This window comes from Oreochromis aureus, unplaced genomic scaffold (genome assembly GCF_013358895.1).
Source record: "Oreochromis aureus strain Israel breed Guangdong unplaced genomic scaffold, ZZ_aureus HiC_scaffold_101, whole genome shotgun sequence".
NCBI classification, from domain to species: Eukaryota; Metazoa; Chordata; class Actinopteri; order Cichliformes; family Cichlidae; genus Oreochromis; species Oreochromis aureus.
Window position 1 is genome coordinate 206,930 of NW_024108718.1, and position 14,569 is coordinate 221,498.

Here is a 14,569-nt window from a genome sequence, read left to right on the forward strand (position 1 = left end):
GTCCGGACTGTTTGGGTTTTGTTTGACAGCTATGTTCTGTTGTTCCAGGCGGCAGCGTTAAGGTTGCCATGGTTACAGGGTGACGCTCTCTCTCTGCGTGTTTCCTGGGTGAGAGGGCTTTATTGTTGTTGTTGTGCTAAGCTAAAAGGCAGAATGCAACAGGCATAGCCCTAAAGAATGTAGCCTGATGGGCAGTGTAGTCCGTGCTGCAGCGAGAATGGACTGCTATACTCGTTATGTGTCTGTGAGCGAGGGAGGCAGAAAAAGGAAAAGTCCGAGCTGTCACGGAGCAAAAACGGGAGCTGGAAGTATGTAAATATAATAATAACCACTGCAGCCAAGAAGAGTGCCTAACAAGCCCAGCTGTAAGTACGCTATTAAGACTCAACTGTATCTGTGTTGGTGTTTTCCTCCGGAAAAAATAAGTTCCGTTGGAGCAGCCTTTCAACGCCTCTCTCTGTCTCTGTCAAGCAAAGTTGACCCAGACAACAAAGTAAAGCTAGTTTTCAGCTACCAGCCCGACACGGAACCCGCCGTATTAGCCAGAGGTCCCTTTACTACGGTTCGGAGCCTCGGTCCTTCAGTAACAGTAATAAATCACAGCAATAGTACATTTACGTAGTTGTAAACAGCATGATAATATATTAAGTAATCCAAAGTATTCAGAATACGTTGCTCTCATTGAGTAACGTAACGGAATACGTTACAGAATACATTTTGGGGCATGTATTCAGTATTCTGTTATTGAATACATTTTAAAAGTAACCTTCCCAACACTGCGCACTAGGGAGTTACAACACGGAACGCACTGGGAGCAAGGGACGAGGACGATTGGAAAATTGCACTTTTGAGTGAATTGTAGGACTTGCCTGTCTATTTCACTGTAAATAAACGCACTGTGTTTCTGTGAAGAAGAACCGCGCCTGGGTCCCTCTTTTCCGTTACAATAATAGTGTCTACATTAGGGCTGATTAAGTCTAATTAACAATAAAACCTGACAATAGAGGATCTTGATCTTCTTTGATAAGGGTGTGTGGCCAAAGGATTACATGATAAAAACTGTCATAAATGTTTGTGAACTAGATTATTTGAGACTTTAACAATGGGCATGAATGCAATTTTGAGCTTTTAATGATGTTTTTAGGCTGGGTTATTTTTCCAAAGTTTAGTGAGCGTATGAGCACCAATTTAAATGTAATGCATTTCAGTGAGAAGGATTCACCATAGCCACCAACAAAATAAAGCTTAACTGTGTTATTTTATCACAAACCATGATGTTCTTTCTAAACCTAAGCCAGTATGTCTAACCTTAACCAAGCCCTTTTAATTACATAAGCCTAACCAAATCATGAAAACATATTTTAAATAGAATATTTAAAAAGTACAAAACGTCTGTAAAAATATTTTATTTCATGTTTTTAAGAGTGGAAAATATTACTTTAGGTTCACACATGGGCACAAATCAATACGCATGAGAGAAATGTGTATTGAGGAACATGAAAAAATAAAATCAATAGATCTAAAGTTTGTGACTTTTTCATGAACTGGCATGAAACCAGTTTGTAATATTCGGTTGGAATCAAATGTGGGTATTTTTTTTCTTTTCAGTGGTAGGAAAAGGAAGTTCTGTGCAGGTTTTTGTCCTTTTTTGCTACACATCTTTTTTCTGTAGTAGCAGTCTTACTTATGTGTAGTTTGAACAACATAATTCCTACACAAAACAAACATAAACGTTTAGTTTATTACATAGAAGAATAAGGGAGTGAATGGTGCTGTAAAAGCAGGTAGAGTTTTGGCACAACTTAAAAAAGACAACTGAGAAATCAAGATCATTATCATTTACAAAAAAATGGATGGGTTAAGTTCTATGTCTCATCTTTATATCCTCCAGTCCGTAATTTGAGCCCACAGCATCTTGGAAATGTCCGCTTATCCCTCTGCATTCCTTCACACATAATTGTTTCTGTCCAGAAAACATGTCTTCTACCCTCTGGAAACATTAGACTACAGAGCCTTTACACGTATAAGCATAATTGTGAATGACCACGGCAGAACCGGGTGTGGATTCATGCTTTGTCGCATCTTTATTCAACCACTTTTCCAACACTGTACACTTACACTGTACACTGACAATGGGCTGCAGCTCTTCCACTGCTAGCCACACACATCAACAACAACCCCATGACAGGACCCTACACCACTTTTAAGCTGGTGAGGCATGATTGCGATGCCGCAATTTAGTTGCATTTTACTAAATCTTGCCAAGTAAATCTGATATTTTTTGATTGTGGATCACAGTCTTACCTGCAGATGCAGCGTGACAAAGAAGGAACAGGATCATTAGCTTCGCCACCATGTTTAGCGCTTGGAGTTAAACTGAAAAAATAACAAGACTCAGTTGATTTTATGTTGGTTTTACAGATTTGTTCAGTTTGAAGGTATTTCCTGGTTCAGGTTACATTTTCAGGTATGCTCAACTTCAGCTGAAACCAAACACAGCCTTAACTCTAACTCGTACTATTTAAGTTTGACTGTCAGCAGCCTCTTTTCTTTTAATAAAGAGGGTTAAAACTTGTTTGTACCTGTTTCTGCTTGTGTGCACGTGTGTGTGTGTGTGTGTGCGCGCACATGGGTGGCTAGCTCACAGAAAGCAAATGATTATGATTGAGTGTTGATGACAAAATGAAATGAATACAGATTAAAGAAAGAATCACTAAACTGCTAATAGTTAAGTTAGTGAAGCAAATTATTAAACCAACCAGCAATAACGTATTACTGATAAGGGTGCTTTAAATTTTTCATTAACAAATTGTATGTATGAACTTACACTAATCAGGCATATTAAGACCACTGAAATAATTAACACTGATTATCTTTTCATCATGACACCTCTTAGTGGGTGGGATAGGTCACGGAGAAAGTGAACATTTTGTCCTCAAAGGTGCTTTGTTTGAAGAAAGAAAAATAACTAAGAATAGGAATTTCAATAATTTTGAAAATGCCGAAATTGTGATTGCTGGATGATGGGTCATCTCCAAAACTGCAGCTCTTTTTGGGTGTTCCTAGTCTGCAGTGGTCAGTATCTATCAAGAGTGGTCCAATGGACCACAGGGCAGTGGGTCAAACAGATGGTGGGCAGGGTGCAAGGGGTCACCTGTGATGGTCGTGGTTTTCCTGAGACAGGTGGATCTGGTGATGGCCTCCAGGGATGGAGGCACCCAGTGATTTTGGGGGTGTTTTTATTACTCTCTGTTCAGCCTTCCCGTTCTCAGTAGTGGCCATGTCAGAGTGATTGAGGCAATTTTGTGAAGAAATCTTTGATCCAGGAGCAGGTGGCAGGGAGGACATGGAGGTGATCCTGTTTGGTGGTGAGGATGTCTGGGATTATGGTGTTGAACACTGAGCTGTAGTACACAAAAAGCACCCTCACGTAGCTCTTCCTGTTCTCCAGATGGTTCAGTGCTCTGTAGAGGATGATGGCATCCTCCGTGGACTGATTTGCTCTGTAAGCAAACTGGTGGGGGTCAAAGGAGGGGTTTCGACAGTCTCTAATGTGCTGAGACACTATCCACTTGAGACAAAGAGGCTGCATAGCTGCAGACCAGTCAGGGTCCCCATGCTCACCCCTGCCCACTGCTGAAAGTTCAGTGGGCAGGAAAATAATGAGCATGTTAGCATCAGACCTGGACGACGAAGCAAAGAAAGAAGGTGGCCTGGTCTGATGGATCAAGTCTTCTTTTACATCATGTGGATGGCCAGGTGCATGTAAGTTGCTTAGCTGGGGAACACCCGGCACTAGATGCACTATGGGAAGAAGGCAAGCTGGCAGAAACAGTATGATGTTTTTGGGTAATGTTCTGCTGGGAAACCTTGGGTGCTGCCATCAATGAGGGTCTTACTTTGAAACACACCTGCCTAAGTATTGTTGTAGACCATGTACAGCTTTTCATGGAAACAGTATTCTCAGGACACATTATCCTCTTTCAGCACCCTGTCAAAGAACATCTAATTCAGGAATGGTTTGAGGAGCACAACAGTGAGTTTGAGGTGTTGACTTTGTCTCCAAATTCCCCAGATCTGTGTGTAGGACAAACAAGTTTGATCCATGGGTCCCTGACCTCACAACCTTCAGGACTTAAAGGATCTGTTTCTAACATCTTAGTGTCATATACCACAGCACACTATCAGGAGTACAGTTGAGTGCATGCTTTGACACTCAGCTCTGCTTTGATTTGAACTTTTTCTGGGTTGTGGGCCACGCACAATAGTTAGCAATGAAAGAGTCATTGTTTAAAAAAAATACTTGATAGACGAAAACTTAGATTGAAATCACACAGAACAGAGGCTGATTGGCTTACCAAAGGCAGTAAAAAATGGCTGGAATACAGTAGTAATATCAGAGTTTGACAGCATGGAAAGGCAAGAGAAAGAACAGACAAGAAACCCAAATGCCCAGGAATGCAGCCACATAAGTGACTACAGATCTTCTTTGTTAAACCTCCAGATTTCTTCATTATCTTGAGCACATCTACTTTTGAGCAAAACAGAGGCAAGTAAATACCTGCGTTATCTAGTTATTCTGGTTGAAAGTGCACTGCTTGGTTAGCCAGATGGTCATTTTTCCAAACCTGCAGAGGAGAGGTGGAGATTATGGGGGTAGGTCATGTGATACTGTGCAAGCAAATGGTGACACTGTGGAGAAAGGTAAGACAATAAAGCTCTGGTATTTATATAAAAAAGAAGTGCACATTACAATAACAGGTGCCTGTGTGATAATGAAATGTAGCAGGTTATAGGACCTGTTTCAAAAGGGCTTGTCATCAGAATCACCCCCCTCCCCCAGGAACGTGCACCGAACTCAACTTTTTTTTCTCTAAGGTAGATACCAAAATACCCACATGCCCACATGCAAATATAGATAAAGTTGTCGACATACTTTAAACACTATTCCTGTCATTACTTTTGTTTGCAATGTATGATTTAGGAAGTTGTGTTAAATTAAGTACATTTCTTTTCTGATGGCACCATATAATGTAACATTAAAGTTAAGCCAAATTAGGCCAAATGAAAGAAGGTGTGTGTATTTTATTGTGCATTTTCCTTAAAGGAAATCACTTCCAGGAAGTCCTGTAGTCTTGTCTGTGAAACAGAGACCATTGTCTAACCATTGGGTTCAATGTGGACTCACTTTCCATTATCCACATTGCTCATGGTTTATGGTTATTTTCATAAGATGAGTTTTATGTCTAGACATTAAAGTGTTTAATTTTTCTTTCTTTGTTTTTAGCACCTCTTTTGTTTTTCTTTTTTTTTTTTTTGAAGTTTTAAATCTTAGAGTGAGCTGCAAGACAGTCTTTGGGACCTGCAGTAGATTGTCTTAATGTGCTGCCCTGAGGTTTACTATTCTTTGTAAACTGATTTCATCTAAATCTAAGCAGATGTTTCACAAGTTGTCTTGATAGCTATATTTCCATCCTTTACACCAGGGCTGTCAAACATTACATGGTGGGACACATACGGCACACTTTGATCTTAAGCAGGCCAGACTAGTGAAACGTCCCTTTCCGTCAGTGTAAAGAAGTTACATATTGAAATGTTTTTCTACATGATAAAGAAAAAGCTGCTGTAACGAAGAAAGAAATCTGTCAGCAAAACTCTCTGGACTTAAATTGTAGAAATAAAGGTGCAAAATTACAGAAAATAAAAATAAAATTCTGGTAGCTAATTTTCCAAACTGGCTAGTTTCTTTTGTTTTTGTTTGTTTGTTTGATTTTTAACTCTCTTAAAAAAAAAAAACAGAAGCTTTTCTGTTTTTTTAAAATATCTTTTTGCTAAATCTCTTTACTTGCTCTTTAATCGTTTGCTGTTTTAGCTGTTTGGTGGTTGTTGAAATGTTTTTTGTGAGCTTTTACACCACCCAAAAAAATTATTGGCTGCCATTTGCCATCCCTGGAGGCCATGGAGATTCTCCTGTCTAGGGATGGGTACCGGTGTCCGGTGCCATGATGGCACCGGTTCTGACATAAACGGTAGTAACCAGACCGAAAAGCAGTGCACATTCCGGTGCTTTATTTCGGTGCTTTTTTTTTTTTTCCTGAGCCAATTCTAGCCAATCATTTTACTGCAACAAGTGCTTTAAGCTGATACTGTGATACTGTCAAAGGAGGTAACACCTCGAATCCGATGAAACACCTGGCGACGCATAGCGGTTTTTTAAAAGCCGAGAAATGCGCCGTGTTTGATAGCTTGCTGCGAGACCTCACACCGAGCACATCTACTGCGGGTGTGGTGCCTGTTATCGGACCCGGAGTTAGCAACATCCCCCAAAAACCCGAAGAGTAGAGTCCTGGCCCCTAGCCCTGCCAGTGTAGCAGAAATGATGACGATGATGATGGCAGCAGCAGCTGTTCTTCTCTGTGTGAGTAGCTTAATGTTGTTCGTGTGTAATTTATGTTGAGTAGGCTAACCACATTATTACATTAATGCATGTAAGGTGAACTAGCAAACACCGTCGTAGTTACATGCGGTAGTCTTCTTGGTTGACGGCAGATACTCCCTTCACCCTGGCCAAAGAGGCTAAAATGACCAAAGAAAAAGTTGAAAACAGCTAAACATGAGAGGTTTTTGGACAAAGTTTGTGTTTTTTCAATTGTTAAGCACTGCTTCCAGCCAAGAGTGATACCATATATGCCCTATAGCTGCAGAAAAGGCTAACATTGTTATCTTTTTACAAAAAAACAGCTGAACATGAGAGGTTTTAGGACCAATTTTGTGTTCTCCATTCTTTAAGCACCGGTTTGAGCACCGTTTAAGCACCGGCACCGTTTCAAAAGTACCGGTTTGGCACCGGTATCGGATAAAACCTAAACGATACCCATCCCTACTCCTGTCTCAGGAAAACCACGGCCATCACAGGTGACCCCTTGCACCCTGTCCACCAACGTTTGACCTGCTGCCCTCTGGTCGGTGCCCCTGGCACAGCTGGACTGGCCATCGGGAATACTGGACATTTGCCTGGTGGGCCCATGGTGATTTTTCATTTTTATGGGCCCATATTTTGGACTGGGACAAAAAATCGTCCGGGCATTTTGACTAGAGACCGGCCCACCAGGTATTATAGGAAAAGCCATAAAGCCTTTGAATGAAAACAAACGGTGTTGTGACAGTGATGTACATTGTCTTGTTGGTATATGTATGATTTCTAGGGATGCACCTATACGATACCGGTATCTTGTATCAGCCTCGATACCACATTTTCTAAAGTACTTGTACTCGTTAAAAGTCCCCCGATATCGGGGACCAATACCACGGTCTGAGAAATGTCTCTGCTTGAGCGGCATGTAAGGGGTTAATCACAGGCGCCGAGTGCCCACCCCCAGGCCCCGGCTGCAGCTCGGGGCTGGGAGAAGGCAAGGCAAAACATATCAGCCGTGTGCAACTATTTCAAAGTGAACGAAGACGCGAAAACAAAGGCGGACTGCATATAGTGCTCAGCGAAATTGTCCAGTGGAGGCTCAAAAGGTAGCACATTTAACACAAGTAATTTAATCAAGCACCTAAAATCCCAACACGACAATGAGTACAAAGAGTTTACCCACGCTTATTTACCCACGCTTATTAGCACAGAGGAGCATAGCTGATGCTACAGCAGTGGGACGGAAAATAGTTGGGCATTTTAAACATTCCGCCTTAGCCTACTCCCGCCTCGAAGACATCCAGGGACAGCTCAACCAGCCAATAAAGAGACTGCAGCAGGACGTACAGACGCGCTGGAACAGCACGCATTACATGCTCCAGTCCCTCATTGAGCAAAAGCGAGTGCTGGGGGTGTATGTGTCCGAGCATGAACTCCCTGACTATCTCACCGCTCACCAATGGGCTCTTATGGAGACGACTGTTGCCATCCTCGCCCCCTTTGAGGAACTAACTAAAAAAGTGAGCAGCTACGATGCACTAGCCTCTGATGTCATCTCAGCTGTGACTGTAATAGTGAGACTTCTAAACAGAGAAACAGACGAGAACCACGGCGTCAAGACAATGAAAGCAACTTTACTGGCAGCTGTCAAGAAGCGGTTCAGTGACGTCGAGACCAACCCACTGTACTTCACCTCCACCATACTTGACCCAAGGTAAAGTCTGTGTGCTATAGGTATTCAATGATAAACTACAGTACTAAATGTAAGATTATTTTACATCTGAAATATTATATATTTGTAACTAAAATACACAAATACAAATGTATGCAATATATATAATATGAAATACATTTCCCTTATTACTACCAGAAAGTCAAATGGCTGGCATTTGTCACAGTGGTTTAGGGGAAACTAAAATCAGTCCTATTTTTCCACATATTAATACATTTATGAATTTTGTGCAACAACACTGCTCCAGAGGCCAAGCTGCACCTGAAGCAGGAGCTGCAGATGATGTCCAGAGCTGAGGCAGAGGGGAGTCGGGCAGAAGCTGCAGAACCTCCTGCTAAACTGTTCCTCAAGGCCCAGGCCAGCACTAGCAGCAGTCTAGACACTGTATTTGACAACATCGCTAAGGAGCAGCCCCAGGCAGCACAGCCGCTGGTAGCAGGTGAGCTCGACACATACCTCGGAGAGGCCCCAAGCCCTCGTGAAAACAGTCCTCTGAAGTACTGGGGTGTCAACAAAATCAGGTTCCCCACTTTGGCTAAAATAGCCCGTAAATACCTCTCAGCCCCATGTAGCAGTGTGGAAAGTGAAAGGCTTTTTAGCTCAGTGTCACACATTATAGATGAAAACAGAAACAGTCTGACTGCTGATAATGCAGAAAAGCTACTTTTCTTTTTTTTTTTTTTATAATTTTTTATTTTTCAATAGACATTTAGAAACAGACCTTCATAGCATATACATCACATGGGGATACTTCTTGCATCTGTTGTCTGCCCTTATTGCTGAAATAATATTTTAGTTCATATCCTGTTTATAAAAAAAAGAAAAAAAGAAATAAAAAAAACAAAAACAAAAACAAAAAAAAACTTACAGCCATACCAACAATTGAAACAAACAGACAGAAAGAAGAAAAAAAAAAAAAAAAAAAAAAAAGAAAGAAAAAAGGAGGAAAAAAATAAATAAAAATAAATATGTACTAATAGGGAGTGATCTTACTCTTACATACTCTCATACTTCATAACTACTGGTTTGTGAAAGTAAAATCTGGCCTATGAGGCGTGACATATTTGACCCATTTTTCCCAATATGATGTAAATTTATCCAATTTGTGATTAACAAAAGCTGTTATCTTTTCCATTTTATAGATGTCCATTGTGATGTCCATCCATAGATTTATGGTTGGGCTCTCCGGTGATAACCATTTTCTGGTAATACTCTTTTTACAGGCCACCAGCAAAATATTTACTAAATGTTTATCGCTTTTCGGCCATTCCTGAGGTACGTGTCCAAAAAACATAGTCTTACTCTCAAAGGGTATTTCACATTGGAAAGAAAAGCTACTTTTCTTAAAGCAAAACCTGCCACTCACTTTTCTCTCCATTAAGTGAGTTGTCCACAGTTCTATGTTGGTGGATGTTGTTAGTTTATTCAAATATTGTGCACTAAATAGCAAAGATGTTTATTAATGCCCCTTGTGTTGTTCAAAGCGGCAGAGTTTACAATAAACTGAAAAGAAAATACTTGAGTTGCACTGACACTGTTTAATTTTTTTTTCATAATTATTTATTCTGTAATATGTTGCATACAACATGCTTTTCATTTTAAATAAATGTTCTTAATTCCAAACCAGTCCCTTGTTTTCATATCTTAAATATGATCAACCTATATCTAATAATCAGCTATGTACCACAGGCCTTCAAGCTGGCTGTAGTTAAACCTTTACTTAAAAAGCAATCTCTAGACCCAGCTGTCTTAGCTAATTATAGGCCAATCTCCAACCTTCCTTTCATATCAAAAATCCTTGAAAGAGTAGTTGTCAAACAGCTAACAGATCATCTGCAGAGGAATGGCTCATTTGAAGAGTTTCAGTCAGGTTTCAGAGCTCATCTCAGCACAGAAACAGCTTTAGTGAAGGTTAGAAATGATCTTCTTATGGCCTCTGACAGTGGACGCATCTCTGTGCTTGTCCTGCTAGACCTTAGTGCAGCGTTCGATACTGTTGATCATAATATCCTATTAGAGCAATTGGAACATGCTGTAGGTATTACAGGTACTGCGCTGCAGTGGTTTGTATCATATCTATCTAATAGACTCCAATTTGTTCAAGTAAATGAAGAGTCCTCTTCACACACTAAGGTCTATTATGGTGTTCCTCAGGGTTCAGTGCTAGGACCAATTCTATTTACATTATACATGCTTCCCTTAGGCAGCATCATTAGAAGACATAGCATAAATTTTCACTGCTATGCAGATGATACGCAGCTCTATCTGTCCATGAAGCCAGGTAACACACACCAATTAGTTAAACTGCAGGAATGTCTTAAAGACATAAAGATCTGGATGGCCGCTAACTTCCTGCTTCTTAATTCAGATAAAACTGAGGTTATTGTACTCGGCCCTGAAAATCTTAGAAATATGGTATCTAAGCAGATCCTTACTCTGGATGGCATTACCTTGGCCTCCAGTAATGCTGTGAGGAACCTTGGAGTCATTTTTGACCAGGACATGTCCTTCAAGGCACATATTAAACAAATATGTAAGACTGCTTTCTTCCATTTGCATAACATCTCTAAAATTAGAAATATCCTGTCTCAGAGTGATTCTGAAAAACTAGTTCATGCCTTCATTACTTCCAGGCCGGACTACTGTAATTCGTTATTATCAGGATGTCCTAAAAACTCCCTGAAAAGTCTTCAGCTAATCCAAAATGCTGCAGCAAGAGTACTGACAGGGACTAGGAAGAGAGAGCATATTTCTCCTGTTTTGGCTTCCCTTCATTGGCTTCCTGTTAAATCCAGAATTGAATTCAAAATCCTGCTCCCCACTTACAAGGTCTTAAATAATCAGGCCCCATCTTATCTTAATGACCTTGTAGTACCATATCACCCTATTAGAGCACTTCGCCTCGCTCTGCAGGCCTACTTGTTGTCCCTAGGGTATTTAAAAGTAGAATGGGAGGAGAGCCTTCAGTTTTCAGGCCCTCTTCTGTGGAACCAGCTTCCAGTTTGGATTCGGGAGACAGACACTATCTCTACTTTTAAGATTAGGCTTAAAACTTTCCTTTTGCTAAAGCATATAGTTAGGGCTGGACCAGGTGAACCTGAATCCTCCCTTAGTTATGCTGCAATAGACGTGAGGCTGCCGGGATTCCCATGATGCATTGAGTTTTTCCTTTCCAGTCACCTTCTCACTCACTATGTGTTAATAGACCTCTCTGCATCGAATCATATCTGTTATTAATCTCTGTCTCTCTTCCACAGCATGTCTTTCATCCTGTTTTCCTTCTTTCACCCCAACCGGTCGCAGCAGATGGCCGCCTCCCTGAGCCTGGTTCTGCCGGAGGTTTCTTCCTGTTAAAGGGAGTTTTTCCTTCCCACTGTCGCCAAAGTGCTTGCTCATAGGGGTCATATGATATGATTGTTGGGTTTTCTCTGTATTTATTATTGTGCGATCTACTGTACAATATAAAGCGCCTTGAGGCGACTTTTGTTGTGATTTGGCGCTATATAAATAAAATTGAATTGAACTGAATTGAATTTTGTTTTTGTTAAATTATAGGACTAAAGCTGTTACCTGTAAATTTAAATCATGTTTTTATTAATAACTCGGTATTAGTATCGGCGAGTACGGAAATGCAAGTACTCGTACTCATACTCGTTTCCAAAAAAGTGGTAAAGGTGCATCCCTAATGATTTCTATACATTTTACATCAGATGAAAACTTTGGTTGTAAGATTCAGATAATTATTTATTAAAGCTAAGCATTTGAAATGAGAATAAGAAAGAAAAGTTTTGGGGGTTTTTTGCCCCCCCCCCCCCTTTCCCTGTTAATGCCCTACCTGCTCCCTGGCAAAACTTTGCTAGACCCGCCCCTGCACAGTTACCAGCTGTCAGCGACATAGAAAAGGATCCTGGTGTTATTTGTCTCTCAAAAACAATTCATAACTTCCCTTCAACTCATTCATGTCACCTAAAAGGTAAACCTGTTTCTCCATCACCTGTTCAGCTCTGATGATTCAGTAAGGACATCTCCTGGTTTCATCTTCATGTTTCCCTCTCACATGCAGTGATGGGAAGAATGGCGTTACAAGTAACGGCGTTACTAACGGCGTTACTTTTTTCAGTAACGAGTAATCTAACTAGTTACTATTCCTATCGTTACAACGGCGTTACAGTTACTAACAAGGAAACGCGGTCCATTACTATTTTTCAACAAACAGACGGTTGACGCTGTGTTCAGCTTACCGCATCTTATATCAGCTGCACGGAAGTAGCTGTAAGTAATCTGGACGCTACAGCTTTAAGCAGCTGCGCGCTCCCGTGGACGGTAATCACGGTCACTGTCTAGCACAACACCTGGAGCTCAGGGGGCAAAACAATCGCATGAGTGCTGCTGTTTGACTGAGGAAGAATAAAGTAGTCGTGGTAAGTCAATCACATGACCACTTAAAGACAAAGCAACAAGGTGATATATACCAGTTTATAAATTGTGTCGATAGGCCACGTAAAACCAGAGTCATGATAAACAATATATATGCAGCGTTTTTTCTTCAATAGTTTCGCCACGTTAGCGCTAGCAAGCACTCTCTGCTTATGAGCAAAAAAACAAAACAAAACAAAACAGGGGAAGTTTTAGGAGTGACGGAGAGAGAGAGAGAGAGAGAGAGAGCAGAAAAAGAGAGAGAGCAAGTTTTGAGATGTGAGAGATTTGTGACGTTTAGCGTGTTTGAAGTGTGTAGTTAATGTGTTGTCTTGTGTAATTAGTGTGTAGTGTGGTGGATAGTTTTGTGTTGTGTGTCAGAACAATGAAGCGACTGCTGTCTCCAGGTAGGAACAGGAGTGATACACCTGCTGCTGTCAGACCTGCAGGTATCAGGCTGTGATGTTCTCCTTTGTACTGGACAGAAAATATTTTTTTGGAGTGGCACAAATAATTTGTGTGCCATCTTATTGAAGAACAGCTGATTGTTCTGTAAATAGTTTGAAATGGTTATTTAAAAAAAGGGTAAAAGGTAAATGGATGCAAATAACTTTGTTGTTTGCAAAACTTGTGCATAGTATTTTAAAATTGACCATTAATATTTGCATTGAAAGTTATGATTCATTAAACATGTTTATGGCTGTTACAATAAAAATATAACTTTTTCTACTCTGATTTTATGTTTTTTGTCTGATTTTAGATCAATTCTGGTTGTACAGTATGACAAAATGAGAACATAACTGTAAATTCAGGCACGTGAGGTTGTGCTAAAAAGAATGATACCAAACAAGGCAAAGTAAATAGTTTTTAAAGGTAATATGTGGAGGGAAAATCAAGAGTAGTAAAAAAATGGCCAATTATACCCTGGACCCCAGAGGGTTAAACATTTTTTGTTTTTTTTAAAGTAACGCAATAGTTACTTTTCCAAGTAATTAATTACTTTTAGAATATTGTAACTCAGTTACTAACTCAGTTACTTTTTTGAAGAAGTAACTAGTAACTATAATTGAATTACTTTTTCAAAGTAACTTGCCCAACACTGCTCACCAGATATCCAAACCAATATCATGACCAGCAGCTTTTACAGCTGTGGCTCCAGCAAACATCAGCTGATACTAGAAAGTAATATTGAATACATTCTAACAACAGCTTATCAAGCTAAAAGGGGCTGCTGTTGTTTAGCGCAACATCCACTGGTTTCCTCTTTCTGGTGGGCGACAAACAAACAAGCGAGAAAAGCAGATTAGCTGATCATTGATCAGTTTCATGATTGAAGTAGCAACAGGAGAGGGAGGGGGAGAGAATGAAGAGGCAGCTGTGCAGCGTAAATACGCAGAATAACTCCAGCTTTGTGTCTTTTTTTCCATTCTAGCTGAAGTACGGGACAAATCGCGTTCCTTTTCACCTCAATACTATTTTCTTCTGTTTGTCTGTGATAAGATTGCTTTCAGAGCCGTTGCCCAAGCAGGGGGGAGGGGGCATCCAACCTCCTCGGCTGTAATTGGTCCAGCCCAGAGTCGATCATGACCAATTGGCCAATCCACCACCTTTCATTGTCAATACCATTAAAAAAACACAAAAAAACAAACAAAAAAACAAAAAACATGGGCCCATAAAAATGAAAAATCATCAGTCCAGCTGTGGAGCAGGGGCGGATCTAGCAAAAATGCCTGGGTGATTTTTTTGTTCCAGTCCACCCCTGCCCTCTGGTCAATCAGGTCCCATACCCCACCCCTGCCCACCCACTTCACAAATCATAGCCATGGTCTGAGTAACTTTCACCACTCAGGCCACTCAAATATGGACTCTATACTCTCTTTCTTTCTCTTCTTTCTTTCTCTTACTTTCTCTTGTTTTGTATATCTTTCTCCTGTTTGTTATTTATTTTTTTCTGTCTTACTACTTATATTCTGGTCTGAGCAGCTGGCATGGAGCACTCAATATTT